At 37.3% G+C, this 20058-nt stretch overlaps 1 protein-coding gene across 1 annotated transcript in view; it reads left to right on the top strand.

Annotated features, from left to right (window-relative positions):
• Positions 1-1566: 1566 nt before the first annotated feature.
• The window catches only part of LOC125241044 (proton-coupled amino acid transporter-like protein pathetic), a 44952-nt gene continuing 26460 nt past the window's right edge, over positions 1567-20058 (top strand). The window contains exon 1 of the mRNA XM_048149323.1: positions 1567-1773. The gene's annotated coding sequence lies outside the window, so the exon portion shown is untranslated. The remainder of the gene's footprint in view (positions 1774-20058) is intronic.

Raw genomic sequence — 20058 nt, 5'->3', positions numbered from 1 at the left:
GACATGCCAACCACACCCTTGCTGCCGACGCATTAGGACACCACGGACTCCACTGCCAGTCTATTGCTGGCCGAATTTTGTGACACGCTGCACTTAACGATTTAATCCGCAATGCTCTCGGCACAGCGAACATACCGACAACCCTCGAAACTGTCGGCTTGTCAGCAGCAGACGGAAAGCGGCCTGATGGTTGCTCGCTTTTGCCTTGGTTTCTGGGACGACCCTTGGCGTGGGGCGTGACCTGTGTGGCTACCTTGGCTCCGTCCAACGTCTAACGCTCGGCCCAGAAACCAGGGACTGCTGCTGCAAAACGCCCAGTTTAAACGCGCAAATATGCATTTTTAAAAAACAACTACATATTCGCGGCAATTGCATTTGAAACATTTGGACCATGGTCATCTGACACCAAGCAGTTCGTGAAGGAAGCTTCCACCAAACTTGTCTGGGTGTTTGGTGACATACGCATAGGCTTTTACATCATATTTTTATTTAAAGAAAAAGCAAACAGTTGACATTTTTGTTGACTTGAATTTGCAAATTATAGATGATTTTTTTTTTATTTATTTACCATTAAATTATAATTGTAGTACCAAAAATAAATTCTTTGTTATTAATTTACTCGAAAACTATATCAAACATGACCTAATAGCTAAACCGGGTCTAATAGAGTTTTTAAAATAGAGCTATTTTAAAATTACGCTCGCGGCGTCCCGACGCCGCGCGTCTTAAAGTAATTTTTTTGTGGAACTTAACGTTTGTGAAGGTGGATAAAAGTTATATTTTTTATAATCTATATTAAATAGGCTTTCATATCATATTTTTTATTTATATAAAAAGCAAACAATTTGTCATTTATGATGACTTTAATTTGTAAATCATGGATGAAAATTTCAATTTTTTTATTTTTTTTTTATTTTACTTACCATTAAATTATAATTTTAGTACCAAAAATGAATTTTACGTTATTGATTTACTCGAAAACGATATCAAACATGACCTAATAGCTAAACGGGGTCTAATAGAGTTTCTAAAATAAAGGCATTTTAAAATAACGCTCGCGGCGTACAGACGCCGCGCGTCTTAAAGTAATTTTTTTGTGGAACTTAACGTTAGTAAAGGTGGATAAAAGTTATATTTTTTATAATCTATATTAAATAGGCTTTCATTTCATATTTTTTATTTATAGAAAAAGCAAATAGTTTGTCATTTATGATGACTTGAATTTGTAAATCATGGATGAAAATTTAAATTTTTTTAATTTTTTGTTATTTTATTTACCATTAAATGATAATTATAGTACTAAAAACGAATTCTACGTTATTGATTTACTCGGAAACGATACCAAACATGACCTATTAACTAAACGGGGTAAGTTAGAATTTTTCAAACCAAGCCGGGTGAAGCGGTACTTTGACCCCCCCTCCCGGGCCCCAGGGGGGAGGCTCCCGAAGGCTCCCGATCTTAATCGGCTTATTTTGATATAAGGAACAACTGTGCCAAGTTTCATGCTTTGGTCAAAAAATTTAAGGTTTTTCAATAAACTCCCCAGCTACGCCGGGCAGCGGCTCCGATGGCGTATTGTATTCGGCCGAGCGCCACCGCCGGCGCGTCGTGCCGCTCTGACTGAACGCCCGATCGTTCGGTGCGTTCATTACAATTTTCACTCGTGCGTCGGTCGGACGTGTCGCTTATTCTATTTTTAAAGCACGTGGCACAGTGCTCCAGTCATAACCTATAGCCAGCCGGCAGCCAATTCGAGACTCGTTCGGGGTGGTAAGTGTTTTGTGTCAGAAAATACGTTTTTGTGTTTCGTATTGATAACATCGCGCTAGTTGACGCCGTCGACATATAGATTTCGTCATTTTGACACTTACTTGACTGATACGATCTATGTGTACCGACTTATTATTTACTCGTAACATAGGTAGCTCTTAGGAGGTATTTTCGTTAACCCAGATGTCGCATGATAGACTAAGTACATCAACAAAATTAGTAATAGTGCACACACGCGATTTGTAAATAAATGTGTATTACTTAGTCCTTATCTGCATTCAACAATCCTTTTGAAACATCTGCTACCTATGAAAATGCATTTAATTGGTCACATAGCTATTATTACTTAGTAAGAACTTTTTTTTATTCATAGCCCTCGGCGGTCATTTACCCAGTTTGGTAACAATAGCAACATATGTAAGGATAACATGTTCGTGGGTACATAATTATGTCAGTCTATAACATTGCGTAGATATCAGTTTCTAAATTACATAGTATGAAACTAATTACCAATTTAGTTCAATATTTAGCAAATTAAGGAAGTCACCGAGTTCGTTAGTTTCATTATTTTTAGATTGGTTTGTGCTGTAAGGTACTCAACGTTAGTAAATAATTGTTTGTATGTATTTGATTTGATTTAATTTTAAATAATCGATTATTTGTATATCACTGATTATTTGTATAGACATTCTCATTGATAGTGTAACCTTTTTTATTTATTTTTTTCTGAAAACCCCGTTAGGGCTTTTTGTCTGTGACCCGGCGCATTCCTACCTGAACCGGCGTTGGACTTGTAGGTTGTGCAAAAAATGTCCCATGATTCTGACCTTCGGTTTTTGTATTCAGTTTATTCAAAGCACTAGTTCATGTTAATACTAAATAGCTTCTTCAACTGCATTAATCACAAACAAACATCTATGGATGGGCCCAATTTCAATGTCCGTCCGACATATTATTCCGAATATTAATCAATAGGTACTTACTAGATCGGCATAGTACCTACAGCTATTTTAGTTTTGGTTGTATAGTAGATCGAATACAGACTTAATAGCTGAATCATTAAGATTTTTCTTCTATTCTATTCCAATATTTTACTATACCTATACTTTCATTCGTTAACCTGTCAGTAGCATAGCAGTCACAGGAAAAATTCAATGCAGGGTCAAAAATATAATTGAATATTTAAGTAGTGAAAATATTGACTAGGTCAGCAGCGGCTGGTCCATACAAGCCGATTCCCACCGGCTTGTCTAACTAAAATTGATTATTAGTAAAGTACCTAATGTTAAAGTAGGTTTCTTTTTGCTCAGTATTGCCTAGCAGAAATTTTCACCAGCCGCCACTGAGGTATACTAATGATAGCTTGGTACCTATTCTTCTCTTTGTCTACTCTATTGATATTGGGATTAAATATGTTGATATTTGATGGTTGTATTTTCCTTTTGATAAATATTTTAAAGGGCTTTAGAAGCTTGCATTATATAACATTTATAACATTAAAAAACTAAGCTCTTTTAAAAATACACTTCTCGTTTAAGTACTTTTTGGTTTTCGTTTCTTGTGACTATGGCTGATATTACATATGACTTGTTATGCATAAATTGCAGGTGTATGCTTATAATAGTCACATGCATTAGTTACACTCACTTCGGTATCTGTTTTCAATATATTTTAAACATGAGACGATGATTTGCAAGTTTTAGAGGTCGCAAACTCATCTGACAAGTAGGTGATAATAAAGGTTTTTTAAGTTATCGGATTATAAAATGTGAAAATAATAAACACGATTAAACAAGAATTGAAATATTAAAAACCATGCTTTATTCTATTTATAAAATGTATACTCCAGTCACGGTTATCAGGATAGCATACGGTAGGTACGTACGGTACATATGATAAGAGAAGTGATAAAAATATACAATTCACCTAAATCGGTAATGGTCAAGGCTGTCAAATGGTCTAAAATGTAAACAAGATTGTTTGCTCCAGATTAATAAGATTATGTACCTACTTAAATTATTACATAACGGCAATGACGGCAATGTGCTAGGTAGTCCTAAGTCCTTAAGATTAACACGCGCGATGTTGGGGACCCAGGACATAATAAAACCAACACATACCTAATAACTTAAACAGATTCTATATAGGACTGTCTACGTAGCTACAGGTTCTTGTTAATAAATAATTTAACGCATGCCCGAACAACGTTGATGGGTAGCCTCATTTTAAGTCGATCGATGGATAAAATGAAATGTACCTAAGTGAGTTCTACTACTTCTACAATAGTCATACGCTGATAAAAATAACTTCGTCCCAGGTTTTATCAGACCCGAAGAAAAGTAGAGTATATTAGAAAGCAGCATTTATTAAAAAATACTGTTATAGGTAAATGATGGTTGCTATTTTTAACCCCCGACGCAAAAACGAAGGGGTGTTATAAGTTTGACGTGTCTGTCTGTCTGTCCGTCTGTCTGTCCGTCTGTCTGTCTGTCTGTCTGTCTGTCTGTCTGTCTGTCTGTCTGTCTGTCTGTCTGTTTGTCTGTCTGTATGTGTGTCTGTCTGTGGCACCGTAGCTCCCGAACCGATGAACCGATTTTGATTTAGTTTTTTTTTGTCTGAAAGCTGAGTTAGTCGGGAGTGTTCTTAGCCATGTTTCATGAAAATCGGTCCACTATGTCACGGTCGGGGGTTTTTTCAAAATTTAAATTTTTTTCATAAGTGTGTGTTACGTATAAGTTATACATATAATTTAATATAGTGCTAAGTGTGTAAAAGTGATATTTAAATTGAACTGAAGAATATAAGTTAACTTAAAACAATGCTGAATACCTCTATATGCTCTGCTAGGTTTAAAATGTTATCTTTCTGCGAAAAAGAGATACCTAGATTTGATTTGCACGTCAACAACACCTCTGGTCATAAAGGCAAACAATAGAAAGTTATAAAGAGCATCACGGGAAGCATGGTCGCGCGATAGACGATAAAATATCAGGCCGTTAACGATAAAATATTAGTAAGTGCGATAGGGACAGCCAGATGTTTTTATCATTTATCGCGCGACCATGCTTCCCGTGCAGGCCAGGCAGGCAAGTATGGTCGCGCGATAAATGATAAAACATCGGGTTGTCCCTATCGCACTCACAAATAGTGGGAAAGTTACGACCTATGTTTTATAATTTATCGCGCGACCATGCTTGCCTGCCAGGTATGGGTAACCTAAAGATCCTTTCCTTAAAATTAACAGAAATCATTAATCAATAATACAAGTTTAATAACTATACAGATGTAGTGCGAAGATAATAGCCTTCGTGTTGTTACGGAAACGTACGAACGTGTCATGCTATTTCAGTCAGTCTCATTACAAGACGTACGGATTTTCGGAATCAAACATACCTACGTTAAACTTTTCGTGGGAAGTAATTCCCGGAGTTAGAATATATTCAATTTTCATCCATACTATGCTTACACCGATCTCAAGAAAAGGCACCACCAATTACGATCACAGATTTATTTTATATACTAGGTACTTACTGGAATCTTTCCGATCGTTTAACACAATTTTAGCAAACTATGTAATTCTATTTCAGTAACCAATTGTGAGTGTGCACGGGAAAACGGCCCACTTTTTCGATTGCTATAAAGCCGCTTTGTCAGTTTGTTCATATAAAGATTAAATATACAAGTAAATCTCGCCTTAATGGTAACCGAGAAAGTGGGTTTACTAAACACACTCACAATTTTTTTATCCAATGTAACCACAAAGTGCATATTGCGAAATAATAATTGTAAGCGGATTGCAACTACTGCACTATTGTAAAACAACGTCGATTGCTATGCATGCCACCTAGGCACAGTTTCCAAATGAGTGAGTAGGTAACATATACGTTGATACAAATAATAGAAATATTAGGTATAATTCATTTCTATTTAACACGTTCACTGCGGAGCCGGATTTTGTGAACTCGTTCTCAGTGCGTTACAACCCATGAGAGTCCTGTATTGAGCTTTCTCTATGTGCGGTACAAGTCAATTGCAGCTTGTAAGGAGAGTTTCATATTTTACCTAAAATACCTTTACCAGATAGGTACACATTTATTAAATTTTATTGAAACAATGTTTAGTCTAATAACTAATCTACACAATACTGTCTTCGCCGAAGTTGATGACTGTTCGTTTAGATTTTATAGACGAATTAATTAACAGGTCAAAATTGACTTGTACCGCACAGCCAGAACTGGCACAGGTAAAAATGTCGATGATTTAGTAGTGATGAGGAAAATAAACGAACTAATATATCGATCCAATTCTTACTTTCTTTACCTTAAATGTAACCAGATTTTTATATACAACCAAAACTTTTAACTTTGCTCTTAATATTATTTAAAAAACGATTTTAAGAAATTTTAGTAAATATTTTGCATCAAGCAATTTAAGCTTTTTACAATATATTTTTACGTAATAATATTTAGCAAAATTGTAAGCGTTTTGCGTATAAAAGCGTTATATTGTGTTGAACGAATTTCATTTAAAACAATCGAAACACATTTTTTTACCAAAAAATAACGTGTGGATTGATAATATGGTAACAACACTAATGTATTTTGCCCTTTGCTCTAGTGCTATGCAAGGTCGTGCGTAACAGGTCATATAGGCCCTGTTCCGCACTGAATAACAAAAGTTTAAGTCTGGTGCGAACAGGACATACGTGACCTGTTTATTAATTTACATGCTGTCAAATAAAGTGTAAAATGACAAATATAAATGTATACTTGACTATATAAAAATAATAAAATATCAAAACGTTATGGGCTTCGCACCAGGGTAAAGTTGCGCATTTCTGTCGCCGCACCAGGGGGAAGTCTAGAACAGGGTCAGAATGACCTGTTTCGCAGTGAACGTGTTAACTGAATTAATGGATTGAATAATAATAGGCTTTACCTATCAATGCTCTAACTATTTGATAAGATTTATGGATTTATAGCTATAAAAATCACCAAAAATATATAATACGCTTTGTAATATCGATTGTGTTATACAGAGTGGGGCCTGTAACAAAGGCGAAGAATTGAACTGTAGGCTATTCTCCTTATACTGATCAACAAGTCACTGACTTTTAAAAATGATGAAGTCTTTAAATTTTTAATTTTTCATACAAAATAAATATTAGCTTCAATGTACGCCATTATTGTTGTCATTGACGTTGTCTGTCACACTTTAGACTTAACAGAATTCACAATACATTACCTCTTAGAAAAAACTTTCAAGGATGATAAAAATCAAAATACAAGTTATTTTTAAAAGTCTCCGAACAAATGTTGATCAGTATAAGGAGAATAGCCTAGAGTTCAATTCTTCGCCTTTGTTACAGGCCCCACTCTGTATAAATAATGAGAATTCCAATCTCCTATGCCCGAAGCTGCCGGCGTATCATACTTCTAATTTTATCACTTATCCACGTGGATAAGACATCTGTCACGCTTTAGCAAGTATGTCAATGTGAGCGTGACAGATGTCTTATCCACGTGGATAAGTGATAAAATTGGAAGCATGGTACGCCGGCTGGAGGCTGAAACGTAACGCTAACAGTAAGGAAATTATTAATTACAAGTTAAAATATTTTCATTTATTACATAATAGTTATTTGATTTACAATAGCGAGTGGTTCATAAAGTGGCATCTTGAGCTTTGCGAGGCTTTCAAGGCACGAAGGTTGGAGGAGGCTGGTAGTTAATGAAACATCGGTACAGTCAAGTGCAAAAATACGTATCGATTTTATCCGCTCAAAAATATGTACCGAGACCTTATTCCGCCGACATAAAGTGCTATGGGACATATTTTTGATAAGTTGTACGCACCCATATTTTTACACTTGACTGTACATTTAAACCACAATACATTTATTCGGCACATTGGATACAATGCTTTAACCCATCTAGACAAGATCATAGGTGCGCTTTATACACGTTTTAATAAAAAAACCGGCCAAGTGCGAGTCGGGCTCGCGCACAAAGGGTTCCGTAGCAGCAAATAAAAATTACAGTTAAATCAACCTATCTCAAAAACTATAAGAGATACTTTGATCAAACCAAAAATCGTTGAAAGAGTTAATTAGCATGCATCACCTCTATTTTTTTTAGAATTTTATACCCCGTAGTTATAAAAATAGAGGGGGGGGGGACATACTTTTTACGACTTTGAGAGCTGATATCTCAAAAACCGTTCACTTTAAGAAAAATGTTTTTTAGAAAACTTTATATCATTTTAAAAGACCTTTCCATTGATACCCCACACGGGTATGTACATCGAAAAAAAATTTTCATCCCTCAGTTACATGTATGGGGGCCCCACCCCAATTCTTTTTTTTACTATTTAGTGTCATAATTTTGTAGCGGTTCATACAACACATATTCCCATCAAATTTCATCACTGTAGTACTTATAGTTTCCGAGTAAATCGGCTGTGACAGACGGACAGACGGACAGACGGACAGACGGACAGACGGACATGACGAAACTATAAGGGTTCCGTTTTTGCCATTTTGGCTACGGAACCCTAAAAATGTACCTACTGACCTGCTTACAATTCAGTTATTAACGCACTTGGTATTTTTATTTAATCTTATGTATTTTTAACCCCCGACGCAAAAACGACGGGGTGTTATAAGTTGGACGTGTCTGTCTGTCTGTCTGTGTGTGTGTCTGTCTGTGGCATCGTAGCTCCCGAACGGATGAACCGATTTAGATTTAGTTTTTTTTGTCTGAAAGCTGAGTTAGTCGGGAGTGTTCTTAGCCATGTTTCATGAAAATCGATCTGCTATGTCGCAGTCGGGGGTTTTTTCAAAATTTTAATTTTCAAACGTCACCCGCCGAATGATGGGTCATTCAATATTTAAAAAAATTTATCGACCACGTGACAACCACGTGATTGATCGTTTGAGATACCTTTAAAGCTGCAACCCAGCTAATTTAACTAAGAAAAATATATCTCAGCAACTAAATTCTATGCAAAGTAAGGAGTATCCCTTAAAAAGGTTAAACAAACTTTGCCATCGAGTGAAACACAATTTTTTTCACCACATCAACACGAACAAAATACTGACTAAAACATCAAAACTAAATCAAATTCATCAATTTATTCAATATTTATGACTAATAAAAATGATCATTTACAGGTAAACTCTACCAGCCAGCTTAAGACATCAAGTTAAAATTTGTATGAAATTACTTTGCACTCTTAGGCACTGGTCCCACCGCGAGCTAGTAAGCTATGAGCTATCGGCTATAAAAACGAACAAAAGATAACCACCCCCGTGCGAATAAAAGAGACACGGCGATATTGATAGCTCACCGCTGGGCGAGTAACTATAAACATCGCCGTGTCTCTTTTTTTTACACGGGAGTGATTATCTTTTGTTCGTTTTTATAGCTGATAGCTCATAGCTTACTAGCTACCAGTGCCTCGCTTCTATTTTCGAAAAAAGAGAGCCTTTATGAAAAAAAATTTCAGTTTTTTTTTTTTTCTGAAAAAAAAAAAGATGAAAAAAAACAGTTTTTTTTTTCTAAAGTACGAAATCTCTAAATTTTCAAAACAGTTAATACTATTATATGGTTATTAGACTTTATGTTAACTATAAAACGAATTTAATTGAAGAACTTTAATTTATGGTTTTATAAAATTAATATTTACAAAATCTGTAGTTAGTAGTTATCGTTATTTACTGTTGGCAGCACCACCGCCTCTCCACGCTCCACACCGCATCAATAAATGTTTGTATAGGTACTTAATTACTGAATGTTTATCGAATTAAAACGTTATTGAAACGCTACAAATCACGAAAAACCGTTATTGTCGTATTATTTGTTCATCTGGAAAAAAAACCTATAGGGTATTTAGGAAAAAAACAATGCTGCTTTGCTTGTTTATTTTTTTCATAATTCTATTTGCAACCTGAAGTGATTTTGGCTGAAACAGATTTTCGATTGAAGATGCATCACCTGTAAACCTAAGCTAATTAATTTGCCTTTACAAACTTCTAAAATGTACTTATTTAAAAAATAGTTTTTGCCCTTCTTGAAAGTTAGGGTTACTCTTTAAAAGTAGTCACAGAACGAAAAATAAAACTAAATAATAAATATCATACAAAGCAACAAGGAAAATTATTACCTATGCAGTATACTAGGCAGTATTCAATTCAGCAGGACAATTTAGAGTTTGTCAAGCGTCTACCTGCTTGTGCCGACAGCTACATGATGCAGATACATAAATACACGGCATCAGAGTAAATAATTACAGAACTCATTAAACACTCAACTCAGTAAAGTGGAAATCTGCACGGCACAATGCACAAGCGATTTATCAATGCTACGGATGGAGCAGAGTTATATACATTCACTGACCATCATAGAGCTATTAGCGATCCCAAATAAAATTTTAATGCAAACGTATACCTTTTTAGTTGTCTGATAGTTTAATTTTCAATTGAATTTGTTTTTGAGATACCGCTAATTGCTTTACCAGGGCAGAATTTTGTGCTTTCTCTACATAGTTACTTTAACCTTTAAGACCCAGACTCATTTTTGCAGTGCTGATTTTAGATCTTTATTTAATTCCATTGTAATTCAAAAATATAACACAATTGTAAATCAAAAAACGTATATTTTAGTATGAACCCAAATAATTAAAATAGCTGAGGACAAGTAGGTACCTATTTGATCAATATGTATGTTTTGAGTTACATTATTGAGCGTTAAATAAAGAAGTTTTTACTGTAGACCTTACTACGACATATTCACTTGCTAATGTGCATACATACTACGCATTCGATATGACACCATGGCATTCCAATTAGTTACGATACAGTAGGTAGGTATGGCAACCATTAGCGGTTTATCGTCTAGATACAGGTTTACCTGCATATACAATAACTTACCTATTAGCAAAGTTAAATTTGTATAAAACATCGGTAATAATGTGGTGCGGTTTGGTGTCAATAAATATATACAATTAATGCTGCATATTTTCTCATCACTAGCTCGGAAACACGTGTTATCCTTTTAGGCCACTAGTGGATAAAGTAATTTGACCTTCAATATAGCTATTTTTTTGCTTTAAAATTGATAAAAGTGGGTGAATGTACTTAGTGATGAAGATGATTTACTACCTATCTAACTACTGGAAGCAGTGATAAACGCGTTTTTTGCGTTGTATTTACTTTTCTCGCTATAGTGAGCGGAAAAGTTATGTTTTCTAGGTGCAAATGCTTTTTCCCCTTACTAGTGAAACACGTGTTTTGTCCTTTAATACCAGAAAAGTTTTATCCACTAGTGGGTAAAGTGCTTTGACCTTGAATAAAGTCAAATTAACTGCAAAAATTGATAAAAGTATTAAAGATGATTTACCACCTGTGGAACTTGGAAGCAGTGTGATATTTTTGCGTTGTAGTTTCCTCGCTATAGTTGTTTTGAAAAACTCGCCAAGTTCAGGATTCTATACTCGAACTTCAACTAGAATCCTTTCCCTTGCTCGTTTTTCAATTCCACACGGCGTTAAAATATAACTTTGAACCCTTGTATTATATCGTCACAACTTTGGAAAAATCTCGTATCTCACACTGCCCCTCAAAATGAAAACGCAGTAAGTCTCTATGCATTCCATACATACTTAACAATATTCTTTTTCATCACACCCGCACTTTAAATATGCTATTTCACGCAGGTGGAGCGTGAGTTATAGAAAAATCGTTCTCCCAAGGGAATAATGAAATTTCTTGTACCGTAGTTAACTTTTCTACATCTATTTACATATTCTTTACATTGCGAGTGTGATGAAAAACATTGTGTGTAGTGTAACTCGGGGAGTATGAATATTACTAACTCGAGTCTTTAAATCGCTCCGGCAAGCCGTCGCGATTTAACTTACTCTCGTTAGTAATGTTCAACTTCCTCCCCTTGTTGCACAATGTACTATTCATTGACAGAAGAAGATACAAGTTTTTTTTCAAAGTAGTGACGATATAACAAATAGGTCCAATCCTATCCAATTTCGTACAAAGATACGACATATAGGTACGATATCATTTCGCCTATATATGGAACTTGTACCAAAACTGTGATGCTATCAATTATACCAAAACTGTGATGCTATCAGATGACATAATCCAGGTTTTCCTCCTATTGTATTTATTCACAGTTGACACAGATATTTTACCACGTCAAGCTGCCCCAAAACCGTGCTGTGGATTCAGAAATCCCGCCTGGTAAATTTATAAATATTATTTAGCCAAGCTCTTTTCACTAACTTAATTCGTTTCACAATCATTTGCGAACGGCTTACTAAGACTATGATCATAGGTAATTTAAAATATTGTCTACTTACGTAAAATAATTGTGTATCAGAGTTTTCATGTATTTAGTTTATTTCTCGATTTAAGATACGAAGGACAAGATTATCTGCTTTCTTTTGATTGTCAGGAGCAATTTATTAATTTAGCGGTAACATAAGACAGGAAAGTAAGCTTTTGTTTCTTATGTATGACGGAAGGGCGCGCCGAACCCAAGACAAGGCGCTTCCTTATTAACTTTACGGGAACAAAGGAAACTAGCTATATTTGAACACCTCAGTAGCTCATTACAAAGTTGTAGCTGTGCCAGTAATAGTGCATTGTAATATGAAGAACAGTGTAATCTTATTTTATTTTTTTTAGTAATTAGAGGATTTGAATGTAAAATTACTTTTTTTACTAATAGTTAATTTACATTTCGTAAATAACGAAACCTTCATTAAAAGGTCTCAAAAATATTTTTCCCGTCACTAGCTCGGAAACACGTGTTCTGTCCTTTAATACCAGCGGGTAAAAACGTATTTTATCCACTAGTGGATAAAGTAATTTTTCCTTGAATATATATTTTAAATTTTCTGCTTTAAAATTGATAAAAGTGGATGTATTTAGTGATGAAGATGATTTACCACATGTGGGACTACTGGAAGCAGTTATAAAAGCGTTTTTTTGCGTTGTAATTTCCTCGCTATAGTGAGGGGAAAAGTTTTGTGTTACACACGGGTGCAAATGTATTTTACTCCTCGTGTGTTGAAAAACTCGCCAAGTTCAGGATTCTATTCTCGAACCACTCGCTTCGCTCGTGGTTCAATTGTAGACTCCTTTACTTGCTCGTTTTTCAATTCCACACTCGGCGTTAAAATACAAATTTGCCCCATTTGTACTTTGTCTGTATTCACAGCTGTGTTGTTGACTACTTAAGAGCTGCATTTGTGAAATACCTAAAACTAACCAGACCAATTGCACAAATTTCACAAAGTTGAAGAGACAAGTAGTCCTTAAGACCCATCCGCTAAAAAAAAATCAAACACAGCACGTGTAGCTATTTAGCTTGTTGTCATTGCCAATCTTGTAAAAACGAACTAATTGATTAAAACATCCATTCAATTACTTCGTACTTGATCTGCAGTACGTATTGATATAAATGCATTGTATTGGCAGTTTGCCCACTACGATATGCATAACATACTTTCTTTGTTCCGTCGTTTGCTATATTTTTTATGTGTATATCATTACTCTCTTTATTATAAAAACAGTTTTCAGAGACATTGTATTGTATTATTTTATATTGTAAGATTTTGATGATTCTTCCTCTAACTTAGAACACTAGCAACCTATATATTGATTTAGACTAACACGATTTGCACTCATAATTTTAGAACAAAACGGGACTTAATCGCGTAAACACTTACATTTATACTAGTGGCTCTGGGAGCTGTAGACCTTCGCGAAATGCTTAGAGAACGCAAAACTGAAAGATAATTAGTGATTATCATTTAACATATAAAAACTGTGGGGCTATCATGCTTGCACTTTTATCACTTATCAATGTGGATAACATATATGTCAATATTACACTGACTAACTTGCCACAACGTGACGGATGCTTTATCCGCGTAGATAAGTGATAAAATGGCAAGAATCATAGTCCTGCCCTTGGTTTTGTTATCAACTTTTGTTTTGTAATCGTGTCGACGCTAGCCCGCAAAGTGGGCTTTTCGCTTCTAAGCGTCACACGAAAATCCTAACCTAACTTAGTTTGGATATTTAATAGGTCTTTCTTTTTTCGGGGGCTGGCCCCCCCAAGCCCCCCCCCCCCCCCCCCCCTTATAATCACCCTTGTTCGTCGCAAGAAAACCTTAAACTAACTTATTTTCAATAGGTATTACGTTGGTATTTTGTGGGGGTTACCCCTCCCCCTCCCCGAGCCCCGGGGTGGGTGTTTCGCCGAAAGAAAACCTTAACTTCTTTTCAATAAGTACAACGGTGGTATTTCTTTCTTCGCCCCCCGTCGTCCACGATTTGTAAGCGTGTCGACACTAGCCCGCGAAGTGGGTTGCTTATTTTCGCTTTTCAGGGTCACAAGAACACCTAACCCTACTTAGTTTGGATACTTAATTGGAGTTTCTATTTTGCGGGGGGCTGCGCCCCCGAGACCCCCTTATTTTCGATCTTAAACTTCGCAAGTAAACCCTAACCTAACTTATTTTCAATACGTACTACGTGGTATTTCTTTTTGGAGCCTCTCTTGTGGGTGCTTCTCCCCTCGTCGTCCATTTTGGTTTTGTTATCAATTTTCGATTTGTAAGGGTGTCGACGCTAGCCCGCGAAGTGGGCTGCCTATTTTCGCTTTTCAGGGTCACAAGAAAACCCTAACCTTACTTAGTTTGGATACTTAATCGGTATTTCTATTTTGCGGGGGCTGCGCCCCCGAGCGCCCCCTTATTTTCCATCTTAAACTTCGCAAGAAAACCCTAACCTAACTTATTTTCAATACGTACTACGTGGTATTTATTTTTGGCGGGGGCTTCGCCCCCGAGCCCCTTGTGGGTGCTTCGCCCCTCGTCGTCCATTTTGGTTTTGTTATCAATTTTCGATTTCTAAGCGTGTCGACGCTAGCCCGCGAAGTGAGTTGCTTATTTTCGCTTTTCAGGGTCACAAGAACACCTAACCCTACTTAGTTTGGATACTTAATTGGTGTTTCTATTTTGCGGGGGCTGCGCCCCCCGAGCCCCCCCTTATTTTCAATCTTAAACTTCGCAAGAAAACCCTAACCTAACTTATTTTCAATACGTACTACGTGGTATTTATTTTTGGCGGGGGGCTTCGCCCCCCGAGCCCCCTTGTGGGTGCTTCGCCCCTCGTCGTCCATTTTGGTTTTGTTATCAATTTTCGATTTCTAAGCGTGTCGACGCTAGCCCGCGAAGTGGGCTGCCTATTTTCGCTTTTCAGGGTCACAAGAAAACCCTAACCTTACTTAGTTTGGATACATAATCGGTATTTCTATTTTGCGGGGGCTGCGCCCCCCGAGCCCCCCTTATTTTCCCTCTTAAGGGTCGCAAGAAAACTTTAACCTTACTTAGTTTGGATACTTAATCGATCTTTCTTTTTTGCGGGGGCTGCGCCCCCGAGCCCCCCCTTATCTTCGCTCTTAAGCGTCGTAAAAAAGACTAAACCTAACTTATTTTCAAAACGTACTACGTTGGTATTTCTTTTTGGCGGGGGCTTCGCCCCCCGAGCCCCCCTTGTGGATGCTTCGCCCCTCGTGGTCCATTTTGTTTTTCTTATCAATTTTGGATTTGTAAGCGTGTCGACGCTAGCCCGCGAAGTGGGTTGCCTATTTTCGCTTTTCAGGGTCACAAGATAACCCTAACCTTACTTAGTTTGGATATTTAATCGGTATTATTTTTGGCGGGGGGCTGCGCCCCTGAGCCCCCCTTATTTTCCCTCTTAAGGGTCGCAAGAAAACTTTAACCTTAATTAGTTTGGACACTTAATTGATCTTTCTTTTTTGCGGGGCTGCGCCCCCGAGCCCCCCCTTATCTTCGCTCTTAAGCGTCGTAAACAAGACTAAACCTAACTTATTTTCAATACGTACTACGTTGGTATTTCTTTTTGGCTGGGGGCTTCGCCCCCGAGCCCCCTTGTGGATGCTTCACCCTCGTGGTCCATTTTGTTTTTCTTATCAATTTTGGATTTGTAAGCGTGTCGACGCTAGCCCGCGAAGTGCGTTGCCTATTTTCGCTTTTCAGGGTCACAAGAAAACCCTAACCTTACTTAGTTTGGATACTTAATCGGTATTTCTATTTTGCGGGGGGGCTGCGCCCCCCGAGCCCCCCTTATTTTCCCTCTTAAGGGTCGCAAGAAAACTTTAACCTTAATTAATTTGGACACTTAATTGATCTTTCTTTTTTGCGGGGGGCTGCGCCCCCCGAGCACCCCCTTATCTTCGCTCTTAAGCGTCGTAAAAAAGACTAAACCTAACTTATTTTCAATACGTACTACGTTGGTATTTCTTTTTGGCGGGGGGCTTCGCCCCCCGAGCCCCCCTTGTGGATGCTTCGCCCCTCGTGGTCCATTTTGTTTTTCTTATCAATTTTGGATTTGTAAGCGTGTCGACGCTAGCCCGCGAAGTGGGTTGCCTATTTTCGCTTTTCAGGGTCACAAGAAAACCCTAACCTTACTTAGTTTGGATACTTAATCGGTATTTCTATTTTGCGGGGGCTGCGCCCCCGAGCCCCCCTATTTTTCCTCTTAAGGGTCGCAATAAAACATTAACCTTACTTAGTTTGGATACTTAATTGATCTTTCTTTTTTGCGGGGGGCTGCGCCCCCCGAGCCCCCCCTTATCTTCGCTCTTAAGCGTCGTAAAAAAGACCCTAACCTAACTTATTTTCAATACTTACTACGTTGGTATTTCTTTTTGGCGGGGGCTTCGCCCCCGAGCCCCCTTGTGGATGCTTCGCCCCTCGTGGTCCATTTTGTTTTTCTTATCAATTTTGGATTTGTAAGCGTGTCGACGCTAGCCCGCGAAGTGGGTTGCCTATTTTCGCTTTTCAGGGTCACAAGAAAACCCTAACCTTACTTAATAATAATAATATAATAATAATATTCTTTATTGTGCACATTAAGTAATTACATACAACAAATAAGATCAAACAAGAAATTAAGCAACAACAGGCGGTCTTATCGCTAAAAAGCGATCTCTACCAGACAACCTTCGGGTAGTAGAGATCAATGTAACGAAGAAATATAAGGGTAGCAAAAAATAAGTGGTGTGAGAGAAAAAAAAAAACCAGCACAAGTAACTACGTAGAAATATACATACTAATATAAGTTATATAGATATACATACATACACATACATAAACATAATATACATATAAAAAAGCAACAGAATAACATGTTTAAGAAGTTTAAGGAAGTGACAGATAGTGTAATTTCAGTTGAGCCTTAAAAATTGGGAGAGATTTGGCACGCCTTAGATCAGACGGCAGAGCATTCCACAACCGAATCGCTTGAAAGGTAAAAGAGTCGTTATAGAATTTAGAAGAAGAGGAAACTTGGGCAAGTAGGTGATTCTGGGCGCACCTTAAAGATGAAAGATATCTGAAGCGCTCCTTCAGGTAGAGCGGGGTGGAGGGGTTGAAAAGTATACCGTACAAGTGAGCGAGAATATGAGAATTGCGTCGCAGACGTATAGGCAGCCACTTGAGCTGCGAACGATAATAAGAGACATGATCATACTTTCGCAAGCCATAAATGAACCGAATACATACATTCTGAAGACGTTCGAGTTTGCTAAGTTGCTCTTCAGAAAGATCAGGGTAGCTTATATCTGCATAATCTAAAATCGGGAGAAGCAAAGTATGAGCTAGAGCAATTTTGGTCGAATAAGGTAAAAGGTTACGTAGTCGCCGTAAGGATCCTATTGCAGCAAACATTTTCCTACTTACCTCTTTCATCTGAGGAATCCAAGACAGAGTACGGTCCATTATTATACCTAAATTTTTTACTTCAGATGAATAAGGAATTAAAGTGCCGTTAAACGAAATCCTAGGTAAATCGGAAAAATTGATCCGACAGATAAGTTTCTGACTACCAATAATGATAGCTTGCGTTTTAGATGGATTGACTATGAGACCGTAGCGGTTACTCCAATCTAAAATGTTTTCTAAATCATTATTTGTAGTGTTAATAAGGGATGGGAGATCGTCAAGCACACCCTGTGAATAAATTTGCAAATCATCGGCATACAAGTGATAAAAAGAGGTAAGGTTGTTGGTGATAGAGTTAATAAAAATTGAAAAGAGAAGAGGAGATAGAACGCCACCTTGCGGAACGCCAGCAAGAGTGCTACACCAAGAGGAATGTGCATCTTCGATTTTGATTCTCTCCTTACTTAGTTTGGATACTTAATCGGTATTTCTATTTTGCGGGGGCTGCGCCCCCCGAGCCCCCCCCCTTTATTTTCGATCTTATACTTCGCAAGAAAACCCTAACCTAACTTATTTTCAATACGTACTACGTGGTATTTATTTTTGGCGGGGGCTTCGCCCCCGAGCCCCCTTGTGGGTGCTTCCCCCTCGTCGTCCATTTTGGTTTTGTTATCAGTTTTTGTTTTGTAAACGTGTCGACGGTAGCCCGCGAAGTGGGATTCCTATTTTCGCTTTTAAGGGTCACAAGAAAACCCTAACCCAACTATTTTAAATACTACGATGCACCGCCAACTCACTTATTCAATCTATTTGAAAGTGGCAGCACATAACACTTAAATTCGCACCGATTAGTACAAACCACGGTGGTGCAGTGTCATTCATGGTACATTTTTGCCCTCATGCTGGTCATATTTCTAGGTTCGATTCCCGGCAAATGCAAAACTTTTTGTATTTTTATTATTTTTCTTCTTGTTGCCAACAGCTATCATAATTATGTTACGAAGTTTCACTTATGCCGCGCGGAGGGACTCCACGCACAAATTTTTAATGTTTGCGTCCGTTTTCTTTAGTCAAACCAGAGAGTATAGAGTCTTAGTCAGACGAAGTTATATAGGTCTCTGGTCAGACACAATTTTGTTGATTTTTCCGAGGTAAGTTTTTATCTTCTGTTTAACGCCATCTGTGAGAATATTGTGGCGTGACGTTGTAGGAGAGGCATCGTAATTATTTCAGCTCATCCTTTCTATATCAAATTGGTTAGTACTTACAAAGACCTATATAACTTCGTATAGACCGATAAAGTCTAAGAAAAAAACGTACCCCAAAACCATACAGAAAAAGGTACGGTGAGCTAGATGGCGATACACCTTTGGGGTACGCTCGGCTAGATGGCGCTAATATTAATATTTGATATTTTAAAACATATCAAGCTAAGAATATGGGCCAAATTGTCAAAACTGAGGTTCAAAAGTTTTAAGCCTGTGTCGAGAGATGGCAGTCTATGCACTGTGATTACACATTTTACTTTGACAGTAACTCTCTTTAATACTCGATCCTCTTTGGTACTTATTTTTGCCATCTTCGGCACTACATTTATTTATAAATAATAAGTTTTTTTTTGTACTTCAAAATTATTAAACACTGGATCATAAAAAATAAATATAAATAGTCTCGTTACATAATTAAATTTTACGAGAATCGGTTGAATAGAGGAAAATATACGGACATAAAAATGCAAATTTCGATCATCAAGCAAACAGGATTTTACTTTCTACTGAAAAAAAAATGATTATATGTATATAAAATGTATATATCGCTTAGTTGGTTAAAATATAATTATTATAATACAAAATTCAAATGCAAAAAAAATACAAAAATTATGGCACCTGGAGGATTCGAACGCAGAACTTGGTGATTAGAAATTTGAAAAAAAGCACGGTGACTTACCACTGAGCCACCCTAACACATACGTAGATTGGCGAAATTAAAATGCTTATTCTCATGCAATATTACATATTTTTACATCTACCGTCTAAACCTGTGTTCTAAAACGTCAGATTTTTTTGCCAAGCACTCTATATACATGCATCTAAAAGACAAGACTTTTAAGATATCGATACGGCTAAAAGTTAAGGCGTGAGGCCCCATGACTTTGTAAATTTTTACAATTTCCAAAATCTGGGACGACAAAAAAATTTTATTGAGTCATAGAATCTGGTCACAAAATTTCACGCGAATCGGTTGGGAAATGCGAGCTGTAGAGCGAGACATCCGGACATACAAAAGCAAACTGCTTGAGTTAAAACGTAGCCCTTGCTTCGCTGCGGTCAATTAGGCCCGACGTTTCGAACATCACATTATGTTCGTGGTCACGGGTAGACTGGCGAGGAATTGCATCAACATCTTCTAGCCGCGCGAGTTTCTCGAACTACCCACACTTGTTCTTGATTATTCACTTTTGCGCTAGGGTTGTCACTTTGCCTACACACAACACTCACGACATCAGCCGGT

The sequence above is a fragment of the Leguminivora glycinivorella genome, chromosome Z (assembly GCF_023078275.1).
Source record: "Leguminivora glycinivorella isolate SPB_JAAS2020 chromosome Z, LegGlyc_1.1, whole genome shotgun sequence".
Classification (NCBI taxonomy): domain Eukaryota; kingdom Metazoa; phylum Arthropoda; class Insecta; order Lepidoptera; family Tortricidae; genus Leguminivora; species Leguminivora glycinivorella.
This window is presented reverse-complemented; position numbering and strand designations above follow the sequence as displayed.